At 37.2% G+C, this 12,772-nt stretch overlaps 1 protein-coding gene across 16 annotated transcripts in view; it reads right to left on the bottom strand.

The window, feature by feature from the left end:
• The window catches only part of MAGI2 (membrane associated guanylate kinase, WW and PDZ domain containing 2), a 679,299-nt gene that overhangs the window by 286,147 nt on the left and 380,380 nt on the right, over nucleotides 1-12,772 (bottom strand). The gene's annotated exons all lie outside the window — the stretch shown is intronic.

Genomic DNA, 12,772 nt, shown 5'->3' with positions numbered 1-12,772 from the left:
AGAACCATATAGTTACCCTTGTTGAAGCTGACACAGGATATGAGATGCCTGTGTATGGTTGGGCCAGATACTCTTTGGACTCAAGTTATTTATTTTCAGATGAAAATGCATGATACTGCTATACCTTCTACTTTACCGTAGAAAGACCATCACAGTGAGACCAGGCATTCAAAGTTGCCAAGAATTTTTGATGTATTTTCATAGTTTCAGAAAAAGTCTTGTCTGCAAATAATCAATTCCATGCTCTTTTAAACATTTATTTAGTACTCAAAATAATAAATCTGTAAGTAAATTTACAAGGGTTATGTTCATATAGCTTGTTTCATGCCTTATGTGGACTTGATAAATGGGTAGAATTGACAGATTGAGTGGCCCAGATCACCTGCCAACTACACTGTCAAACTGCAAAAGTGCTTAAATTTAGTTATTGCTTCTATTGCCATCTAGATGACAGAGTTCCATAAATGCTGAGAGGCAGTATTTCATACATGCTGAGAAATGACTCAGGTTTAGGTAGAAGCTGAGATGTTAGCAGGGAACAATCTGAATTTGACCTGATTTCCTAATAACACCCCACCACCAATTTTTGTCGTTGTTGTTTTTGTTTGTTTGTTTTGTTTTGTTTTGTTAAATCCCTATTTTGACTGAAGACACTCAAAATTCCATTTGCAGGTGGGTGATTTCAAGGTCCTAATCAGACTCAGTGTTTTTACTATCTTAATCAGTCAACTTCTATTTATGCTGTAGTGATTAAAACACAGTTGAAAGGTTTGGTTTCAGTGTTCTTGGCACAAGGAAGCTGATAGAAACCAAGTATTCCACTTCTGTCCGCTCAGTTTAGCATTACAATATTGTGCAAAAGACACTGTCTCTTTCTTAGTTATTAATCCACCTAACCTTATACACTATATTCTGACTCTCATGTTATGCAGTAGCAACTCAGGAATCTGTTCAGGTCAGTCTATTTCATCCACTTTTTGATGCCTATTATTCAAACACTTGATTTAAACCTGATGAATCATTTTGTGTGAGATCCTTTGTGAAATTAATAAAACTAAGTGTAGTTGTCTACAAGTTGTTCCACGTGCATAAGCTATTAAAGTCAGAGATCTTATCAACGGTAGAAGCAAGAGAGCTTTTCAGCTACCTACACACTAGCAGTTCAGTTCATTGAGCTGTACACAGGACTCCTTGTGGCAGGTGCCTGGGTTATCTCACATCTAAAGGAAAGATGCAAAAATATGAAGGCCATATGGAAATCCACATCCTTTTGGAACCACAGCAAGGAGAAAAGGACAGCACCCTTGAGTACTTCGGTTACTGCTACTTTCCTGTGCTTAAGCGACTGAATTAAGCCCTAAAATGTAGCTGTCAATCTGAAACTGAATTTCACTCTTCAGCTAGTTCTAATGGAGATTCCTGTGTCATGAACAGCACTTTAGAAGTGCTACTTTTTCTCCTAGCATTCCTGCTGGCTTCTGCTTGGAGCTGGCAAAGTACTGAATGGCCTGAATACTGAATAGAGTTATCCAAACCTTTTGTCAGCACAGACCTAATGATATAATGGTGTGTTAGTTTATCACGTGGACTGCTCACCATATGCACCTGAGGGTCTATGGCAAAGACCTGAGAAGCCACAATTTCTAGAAGTCTACATCAGGAATATGTCTTGGTAGATAAGACACTCATTCCTTCATTTATGTATGTTCAATCCTCTTTTCATCTCAAAATTTAAAAGTAAAATCCCTCTTACTTGGCACTTCATTTCTGAAACATTCATATTTGAAGAAGTGGGTTCACTAGAATAATTACTGTTGCATTTCAGGGAGGGCACAATTAAAGCACTGAAACGTGTGCCACATCCTTACATATGCTGAATGTACTCCATATGGAATATCTGACCCCCGGAGATGCAGCAGCATCCTGAAAGATCTCCAGTCCCTTCTGATAACTTTGTAGAAGAACAGGGATCCCAGCAAGCCCATGAGCTCCTGGGAGCTCTACTAGCAGCTCAGGCATCGGATGTTTGATCTGCATGCTCTCTCCAGAGGAATATTTCACTCCCACTGTCTATTGACAGGAACAGTATCTTCCTCACAGAACATCAGAGAAAAGAAAACTTTAGCAAATGACAGCTATTATATTCCTAGACAAGGCACTGTGAAGAAGTTTGGATATTAGATGAATGCCACTAATTTACAATTTCTTCAATATTTTTGTGGTGAAAGTAAGATTACTGGAACTTTAACAATCATTGAAGAAGAAGAAAAAATACCAGTTACATGAAATATGGTGGTAATCCCTGTTTTGAGTGGAAGGTTGAACCAGATTACCTACCGGACTCCTTCTCAGTGATTATTAGTATTATTAATACACTGCAGTTTATTTTAAATATATGGATATTCTACAGTCTTATCGAGCAAGGATGACTGTGAAGTCTCATAGCAGGTCCAAAACCAGTTATCTGGTTTTTATTTTTCTGCTTTGGTACTCTACTTTTGGCCAGTTTGCCTAGAATTAACTTTTGCATTGTTATCAACATGTCTGTTATTGTAGTGAAATGTAATGGACTAGCTTTTAGATTCTGAATCTCTCTTCATTTGGAATCTTCGGTCCTCCTGTGTCTAAGTTGCATTCTTTCATATATGGCATATATATGAGAAATACATGAAAATGTATGTATGTGCCCTGCACTATGAATTGAGTATTCTAAGCTGCTGTCTGCCTTTAAAATGAAATTCATGTTCCAGTTACAAACTATATACAAACTCTTTTTCCTCAACACACTGGTTAACACTTCTCCATTTAAATTATACACTGATCCCCACGTGTAAAATATCCATGTATTTAGAGCAGCTGATTCAATCATTATCTTGTTCTGTAACGCTCTGAAATTTCAGACAGTTCTTATTCTACTTCAAGATGAAACTAAGATTTCTGTTGAAAAATGGAAAGACCAAGAACTGCACTTTACTGTCACTAGCATCACTGTACACAACAGTTTCTTGATTTAGTTTCCCTAGGTTTCCCTCTGATCTCCCTAATTGACTGAAGATCTAATGGTGAATCTGATGTTTTCCTTTCCCTGTTCCTCTTTGTGTCCCATGGTAGCACTAGAAACCCCAGCATGAAGAGTCTCATGAAGAGTGAGTGGAAATAGGTTAAATTACACAAATTAATATTTTTAAGGAAAAACAAGAGATAATACTGTCACTCAGTCACATGAAAGTTTCCACTCTTTAAGAACCCTTAGGCACTCTGCTCCAGGAGCTCTATATTTTATGGTATGCTGAGAGTTATACTCCTGTGAGATAGGAACTGCTTCCTTCCTCCACAAAATGGCAATCAGAGCAAACCATGATCTACTGAAAACACCCTGCACATATTCAGGGTGACTCTTACCTCAGGTACAGCATTTCCATCCCAGCCAGAACTTTATTGCCCTTGATTAAATCTTACTGAGTCCTATTTTCCTCCTGCATCTGTTCTCATTCCTCAGCCTGGAGGACCTGAGATCTTTCAAATGGTTAAAGCAATTCCCTGGCTAATGGAGTAATCAATAGTTATCACCTCTTTTACTCCTTTACCCTGGAGGAACAGAGTTGCTGCTATTAATACTTCTGCCTTCTTTATACCTTTCTGTAAGCACCATAAGTTATGCAATGTGTAGGTTAACAGATTTAGAGGCAGTTACTGGAGAATCCTAAATACCCATCAGAATCTGAGCACTGAGGTCTATATATAGGAATCTTGTAGATCACAAGCAATTTTTACTTTTCCTTGCTTTCAAACTAATGTAGAGTAACTCTTAATAGATTTTGCCTTTAGCTACACTCATAGACACATAGGCAAGCATAAAAGCTACAGTGGTTCAAGAATTAAAACAAAGGATCAATTTCAAGCCTTTTTTTTTTCTAATGGAAATACAACATCTTTTATTATACAGAATCAAGGCTCAACAGGACACAGTTCCTACTGCTTATGTTTAGCCTTTTATTAATGTAAAATGAACATAGGGACCTAGCTACCATTTCGTTACCATGGTAATGTATGAAAAAATAATCTTTGAATTCTATATCGAAAGAACATGATACTTTCAGATCTTGTAGGATCAAAAAGCAGTATTGCATATCTGCACCTTTTACATTTATACAATCTATTGCTGCTGTTGAACAGAAGACAAGCAAGGAGTAACTTGCAAGTGACTCTGACTGGCCCATACAAACATGATATCAGACAGCGTGAAGCTCCCTTAGGAGCTATAGGAGCTTTGGTCTACACACTCTGAAATGTTACTGGCTGGCTGACTTCATGAGGATGAGAGCTCACAGCATTTCAGAACAGAGGCTTTACAAGCTTGTTTATCTGCAAACCTGAAAAGGCTATAAAACCCATTAATACTGACTTCCCTCAACTATGAATTTCAGTAACTGCTATCCTGCTTATAACTGGTTGAGAGATGACTAAGGTCAGCCTGGACAATATAGAATAGACAATAGTGATAAAATAATCGATTAAGAGCAGCTTTAAATTTAAATTACTCTTAAAACTGTTTATCCACAGCCACAACTGGGTATCATTTATTCAGTTACTATTAAAGTTCTTTGTTTTCTAAATCTTACAGTATTTCATAGGCAGGCAAAAATCATGCAATCACAAAGGAACCTGCTTTCACTCAGAAAAATTAATCTGAATGATCAACCAAGATCTAAAGCAAACCACGTCAACTGGAATTGGAAAACTGAAGTGTTCCAAGTTGTACATTTAGAGTTATGAATACGAACAAGCATAAGATGTGAGGAAGCCTACAAGCAAAAATAGAAAAAGTGAACAGTTATTAATATTCTCATATTTTCACCCTCAAATTCTATTTATCCTAATGAAAAAGTACTGGACTATGTTAAGGTATTTCATTACTTTTAACCAGAAGCTGCTCTTGACCGCAATCAGGATGTATCAGCATCGCTTGCATAGTTCATTGATTTGCTCTCCAAAACAGTATTAGGGCCGTTCATAGAGACACTAAATTGTCTGGATTTATTATAACTTCAAGATGGATACTTTGTACATTCTAGAGGTATTTAATCTACATGGCTGATATTTAAAAAAGAAAAATTCTAGTTTATTGTACTTCAGTGAAGGCTTTCCATGCACAATGTTATGCTATATAATGGTGCTCTGTTTCTGGTGAGGAATAAGGTGCCATTTACATGAATAACCTCTGGAAGTGTATTTTTCTTTTAACAAAATATTAGGCACTTGAGGATATAAACTTAGATAGTTAAGAAATCTTTACAATGAATTAAAAAAAAAAAAGGAGTATGTTAGTTCAGTAGCAACTGAAATACTGCTTATTACTGCTTATATGAGCTTTGGGAATAATAAATAACATTTTAATGTGGATTTTTAGTGTTGACAATTAATTCAGATTGAAAAAAATAATGAATTCATGTGGCACTTAATCCAAATTTCCCTTGTTAGTTAAAAAAAAATAATAAATAGGATTATTAGCTCAGGAAGAACCCAGTGTTGGTAACCTTCACACCAGTTTCTATACCACTTTTTAATATCTATGTGAGAACAAGATGCTCAGATTGACTTCTGCAAATACTTCTGCATTACTGAATCTTCACAGTCTCTTTCCAGCTCTGCTACTTTCAGAAGTGGGGAAGGTACTCTCAGTATTTCTTTTATTGCTGACTCCATGTTAACATGTGATAAGAAGAAAATTTACATGCCAGCAGAGGAACATGACTATTAGTTGAAGCCCCAGAACTATGACAGTAAACGAGGCATCCTTTGCTAAATACAGATGACATATTTTCAAGAAGACATCATTTTGCACAGTAATGAATCTATGTCTTATGGTCATCGACAACATTACAGTGATCTCATAGTTGTACTCCCTTATAGTCTATGTCATGAGATAGAAATAAAGGTCTTGGTCCATGAATGGTCCAGTATAACTCACAAATGTTATGCATAATTTTCAGTGGGCTCTTAGACATATTAATATATTAATACACATTTCTATTGCAAGTTAAGGATAAACATGGCAAACCTCTTCCCTATCCAGACACCTTTACTGTGAGCTGTACATTTTGTACTGCAGAAGGTAAGTACAGAAACAGGAGTGCCTTTGCCACAAGCATTTACAGTGTAAATGAGAAGAAACAATCTTGTTTCCTGCTCAGTGACCTTCTTCTAGATTCATTTTCCAAACATGTGGAGGGAAATAGGACTTAATTGTGCTCATTTGCTACAAAAGCAACAAAATATAATAATATCTTTCATATATTAAGCCCTTCTAAGTCATTCTACTGATAAGTTGTTCTGTAATTCTCTTGTACAACAGCTTGTTGTTTCCACAGAAAGCAGTATGCCAGGCTGTCACACATTACAATAGCTGGAGGGATCCCTCCCGTAGAAACAGACTGCTAATCTTTAATAAACTTCAGCTGAGCCCTTGTTATGACCTTGTATATGCTTTGCCTTAGAAAATTTCAACAATGTTTAATTAACTCTTTTGTTCATTTGCCAAAATACTCAGGGATGCTATTACAGTGAGGAACTGAAATGTATGGGAAATTAAACTTATCTTGTAACATTACCAACTGCATTAGGCAAAGAAACACTACATTTGTCTTGATCTACTGAATTCCCAGCTGAAGAGAACAATAAGCATCATTTTCAAGTCAAGTGATTTTAGAGGTACTACCAGGCAGGAAGTTCCAAGTTTTTACGATACCAGTCATAACACAATAAAACAAAACACCATAGGCTTCTTTTAGAATGGGTCATAAACAGGAAAGTTTTTCATCTTTCTGAGTGTTCAATACCAGCAATTTCTAATGCATCTCTAGAAGAATAATTACAGAGACAAGGGACTGAACACCACATTCATGAAAATATTTTTGAGAGCTAGTAGTTTCAAACTGGATTAATATAGATGATGTTGACAGATTTTATCCTGAAGAACATCTTCAGGTTAATCAATCCAGACACCACTAGCAAAGGGATTAAGAGCACTGCAGTGAGGCAAAACCAGGTATTTAGCTATTGGTGAGTTCTGGGACTGCAGCATTATTTTTAATTTTACCTCTACATGGAGAGAAGTCAGACACTGTTTGAAAGAAAGTTTGTTTACTATTATCTTAAGTACTTGACCCAACCACTAGGAGAAAGGGAAAAAGCAATTAGCCAGACATCATCATAGAGCTAATAGTTTCATTACTAGCTGTTCAGTTCATGTGGTTTATAAAAGAATCACAGAATCACAGAATTTTAGGGGTTTGAAGGGACCTCTAGAGATCATCAAGTCCAACCCCCCTGCAACAGCAGGTTCCCTACACCACGTCACACAGCTCGGTGTCCAGTCGGGTCTTGAATATCTCCAGAGAAGGAGTCTCCACCACCTCCCTGGGCAACCTGTTCCAGTGCTCCATCACCCTCATTGTAAAGTTCTTCCTCACATTCGTGGGGAACTTCCTATGCTGTAGTTTCATCCCATTACCCCTAGTCCTGTCCCCACACTACTGAAAAGAGACCAGCCTTGCCACTATGGCCCCCACACCTCAGGTATTTATAAACCTGGATTAGATTCCCTCTCAGTTGTCTTTTCTTAAGGCTAAACAGATCCAGTTCATTTAGCTTTTCTTCACTGGGTAGATGCTCCAGTCTCTTCACCATCTTTGTGGCCCTCCACTGGACTCTTTCCAAGAGGTCCCTGTCTTTTTTATACTGGGGAACCCAGAACTGAACACAGTACTCCAGATGAGGCCTCACCAGGGCAGAGTAGAGGGGGAGGATCACCTCCCCCTTTTCTGTTTCCTGCCAATATACCACTGACAGTTTCTAGGCATACTTGGGATTAATGTCTTTGTTTGTTTTGATTTTTCCTAAAGTAGTAAAATGTAAAATTGTGAAAAGCAGTCTTAAGGGACCGCATCCCAGTTTGTAAAGGACATGATATTTAGTATTTTATAGCATAAAACAGGCACTAACTTCCTTGATTTGAGACGTACAGTGCACGGAGTAAAAGGTAAGCGTGCTGTTTATGGAATGAACATGTATTCAGCCTGTGCTTCTCTACATCTTCACCACTTCTAACTTGAGACACTGGCATGGGGTGAGCTAGAGGAGCTGCAGCCTGGTGGTTAGCAGGAGTATTACATTCCAGATGCATATGCTCTTTTGAATACTCTCCCACCCCAATATTCAATATTTTTCAGTAGTTTCTGATAAAACAAATTTGGCTGTAGGAAGTGTATTCATTTACATGGTTAACTGGGTGTTCCTGTGTGGATCTGGGAGTTGGACTCAATGATCCTTATAGAACCCTTCTACCCTGGGATATCCTAGTGCTCTATGACTCTATAGAGATAAAAAATAGTTATGAGAGGGCCACTGGAACCAGCAAGACAGTCAGAGAAGGAAAGTAACAAGAGAGAAACTGACAACTGTGACACAGACAGAGCTATGCATTACACTATTTGCAGACCTGACCATTGCACTTTTCATGCTGTTATCTGGTGAGCCACTGGGTGGTCACTCTACAAAGCAACTTAATTCATTGCCTCGTCATGGTATGAACTGAGACACTTTCTTTTGTGAATTCATTAAGTCTGCAAGGCTGTTTCTTTTAAGAACTACTCTGACCAAGCATTATGCCCAGCTTTACAAGTTACATTGACAGCACAGCCTTTGTGCATATAAAAATAAATCTTTATTCCTTCGTACTACTGGCCAAACTATCTTGTAAGACACCCTTGTCAAATGAGGCATGGAATACCGCAGATGATACTAGTAAAATCAAACAGAAAATGTGTTGTTACTGAAGATTACACGACTACTTAACTATTTTCTACAACAGTCCTTGAAAATATCAAACTGGAAAGTTACAGGCTTTTTTTTTTTTTTTTAAAGAATCAGTACCTAGCCATGAAAAATCTATAAGATACAGGAATTTTCTTCATAAAACATCTTTGCAAACACCCCTGCAGTATTTCCCAATATCAGTTGCTCTTTCGTGTTTGTCATAAATGTACCATATTAGCTTCCTAAACAGGCAGGAAAGAAAGCAATTAATACTTTTTAATAAAAAATAAAAAATCTTATGATGAAAATTTGAACATCTGTTGATAAGTGGATTGTAGGAAGTTGGGGTTTTGTTTTCTTAATTTTGAACTTGTAGATCTAACAAATAAGCAATGAAGTACCATTTCAGTACATGTTGCATATATAGTGTTGCTCTTTCATGGATTTCCACTCTTGCAGGTAAAAATATAAACTAAAGCAAAAGGAAAGACTTCACCAGGTTTGGAATTTTAGACTTTGACTTCCATGGCTTAGTTGTTTACACCCACATACACTTATTGTCTATCAATAAAGAAATGGATTTCACACAAAAGGACTACCTGAAAAATCAACACACGGATTAGGGTATTTTGATTCATGTGCATGTGTTTCCATGTATTTCTTTACATGCATAAAAGTCATCAGATACTGAGATGAAGCTTTTGATGTTGCATATAAAGATCCAATAAATCACAGGCAACATGCTTTGTATTATTGGAAAGCTTAATTAGAACATGCTTTCTTAAGGCTTTCAGTAAAACTGGCTTTTTTCCTGGGAAAATGCCTTTTTTCAGGAATTGAGATGGCATAGTTAAAGAACTACCTGCACAGTAGTCCGTAGATGTGAGCAGGTCTTCTATATAGTCAGCTATTACAGGTAAATCTTTACTCAGGATTATCAATTAGGTTTTTTCCTATGAAAAATCTAAGTGATTGGAGTATCCAATGGAAATATTATTGATATTTGAACTGTTGAACTTCAACAGTAAAACATCTGTTCTTACTGCATATTCTATATTTTCAGGACTCATGGAAATCTTGGAAGATATTGACTATTCCACATATGGAAAAAGGGTCAACATTTCCACTACTGACAACAGAACACATCTGTATACCACTTGATTTTATTAACTTCATGGATAAGCTGCTATGGATGACTTTTCTAAGCAACTCATACACGTTGCTACAGAGAGTTTAAACCTGCTTAAGTCATACACAGACCATAAGAGTTCCCTGAAAGATTCTTCAAAGCCAGAAATAACTTCTGAACTGGAAAAATACTGATAACAGCTCTAAATGTTTTATTCAAACTTACAGAGGCAGTCATCCTGTATAATGTCTATTTAACAGTATATTTGAAGAGGGATTTGTGAAGTGTTTAGCTGTTGCTGCTAAATCTCTCAAAATATTTGTAAATGGATTTTATAAATCTAGTCTTACTTTGAGAGGCAGTATAAGAGGGACTGAAAAAGGCTACCATAGAAACCATCCACATTCCTAAGCCAAATTCAATTCACTTGTTTTGTGATCATAGTACCGAGCAGACAGTTAATACCTCAGTGTATGAAACAATAATAGAACTTTTTAAAGGTTATTTACTGATTATGGCAAATAACATACAGAAAGATGTGGGGTGTTTATTCTCAAAAATGGAGAACCTACTTAATGTATGTGAATGAAAAAAATCATACTTTGATTGGGGTTGTCTTCAATACAAGTCTAAAACTCTCTCTCCCCATAGTTTCCATAGCCGTTTCCTGCTACACATTATCTATCCAACATAGCATGGGAGCATAAGCCAATCCACAGCTCATCTCTTCTTCTGAATCAAAAAGCAGAAAACTACAATAGATGTTTCTGGTGGAACAGATTTCCATTACAGTTATCTTTCTTCCAACCCATAGATTGTTTTGACAGTTCTAATCCTTGGCTTTCTCACCCAGTGTTGATATATGCAGCCTAATCTGTGCACCATTCACTAGACAGCTGGCCCAGACCTTGGCCTGGTGACAAAAAAAACCCTCATATGTAATAGTATGTACAGTTGCACTCACTTCGAATGAACAGAGTTCAAAGAAATGAATGATTGACTGTACAGTGCTGCATGCAACACCACTGTCAGCTTCACAGCTGAAATCCCTTGTAGCCACCTGCTATGCAGACATCAGAGAAAAAGCTGAACTGAGATACAAGTCATGGTATCCCCTCATCAGGGATTCCACTGGGGCTAGGCATCATGTTTTATTGGAGGACGCTACAACATGCTGCAGGAATGCTTTAAGCAAAAGGAGTATTTGCATTTGTCACGGGTTACCTAGATTTACCTATGCCCATGACAGGAGGGAGCCACCCTGTAGGGCCCCCCCAGCCCGGAAAGGAAGGGAAAACAGGGGAATGGGATAAAACCAGCAGCAATCTAAGGAGGAAAACTTATTTTACTAAATATGATATCAGAATACAAGATAACACAATCTAATATAATATAATTGAGGCTAATAAATCGAACGAAACAGAGAGAGAGAGTACCCGAAAACGGAGAGGCCTACTGTGAACTATAGACGACATGGCTGGAACATTTCCCACTCTCTGAGAAGTCCGAGAGAGAGAACTCCAGCCTGGGAACGAGATTATATAGTGTCCTGGTCCTGTGACTTATCCCTGACCGTGATGCTCTCTGGGATATGTAGTCTTCTTCTGTGAACTGCACGTTTGGCAAAATCATCCGTGCTTTACATGATGTTATGATGTGGAATACTGATAGCAAAATTACAAAATTACAAAACCATGAGGCTGCTTCCTATGGTAGCACTGCCCTGTCCATGTAGAAGCACATTTCTCATGTGGAGATTATGCACTATCAAGTGCTGTACCTCTTCTGCATGCTGGCATAACAAGCACATTTTCTTGCCTCCTAAAGTAATAGAAAGCATCTTGTTCCCTTTTTCCTCTCATAGTGTCCCACTTCAAACAAATGAAGTAGGATATTCACACTAATCTTGTGGGCTCCTTAGTAAAAACAATTTACTCTTCAACCACTGTTCCTCAAAGGTGACAAGGTTTGTACTGAACTATGAGCATATTCAGTAAATTCCAGGGAAACCCTGGAATTTCCCAAAAATCCAGTTTTAAACAGTGGCATAGAAAATGTGTTCTCCACCTGTCAGTTAAACAGATGTGTCATGGAAGACTTCATTATGTTATTCAGAATAGAAGTGAATTACTTTGAAAGACAGGAAAAACCACGTGTCTCCTCATATAAAGAAACAAACAACTATTTGAAACAGACCTCTTCCCATTTGTTTTTAGGAGAAAACTATTCTCAACTCAAATTAATAAAATGTGTAATTTCTCAGAAACAAGTTGAATACATTACACGAGTCAACTGATAGCATATTCACAAATATTCAAGTGCCTGTTGCAGATGTTTACATCATGACTATGAATAACAAGAGACTACAGTCCTGGTGAATACCATCTGAAGAAGACTGCATGCTCCAGCAAGTGGATAATTTCCTTGTTTCAGTGAAACATAACCTTCCACATCACAGTTATGTCTGAAAAGAAAAGGACTTGGGACAATCAAAAGAATTTGACCTTATCATTCTTCTTACATTCAGTTATGCTAACAGAAAATTTGTTGGTGAGTGTTTTTCTAGTTTGATAACTAAAATTGCTGCCTTTCATGTACAGTAAGGCTTCATTTTCTGATATGAAGATTTGTAACAGTCAGTCTTAGAACATTCAGTTGAGGTGACTTAATTCCATTTATTTGAGCTCCAAACAGATAGCAAGAATTGGGATCTGTTGCTACTGATGATAACAGAGCAAACTGAAGGTACCTATATCAAATTGAAACATATCTAATTATGCTAATTTTATTTTTGTAGATGCAATTACTATTTAAAAATTTGTAGCT

This window comes from Coturnix japonica, chromosome 1 (genome assembly GCF_054131305.1).
Source record: "Coturnix japonica strain WE chromosome 1, WE-NBRP24, whole genome shotgun sequence".
Lineage (NCBI taxonomy): Eukaryota > Metazoa > Chordata > Aves > Galliformes > Phasianidae > Coturnix > Coturnix japonica.
This window is presented reverse-complemented; position numbering and strand designations above follow the sequence as displayed.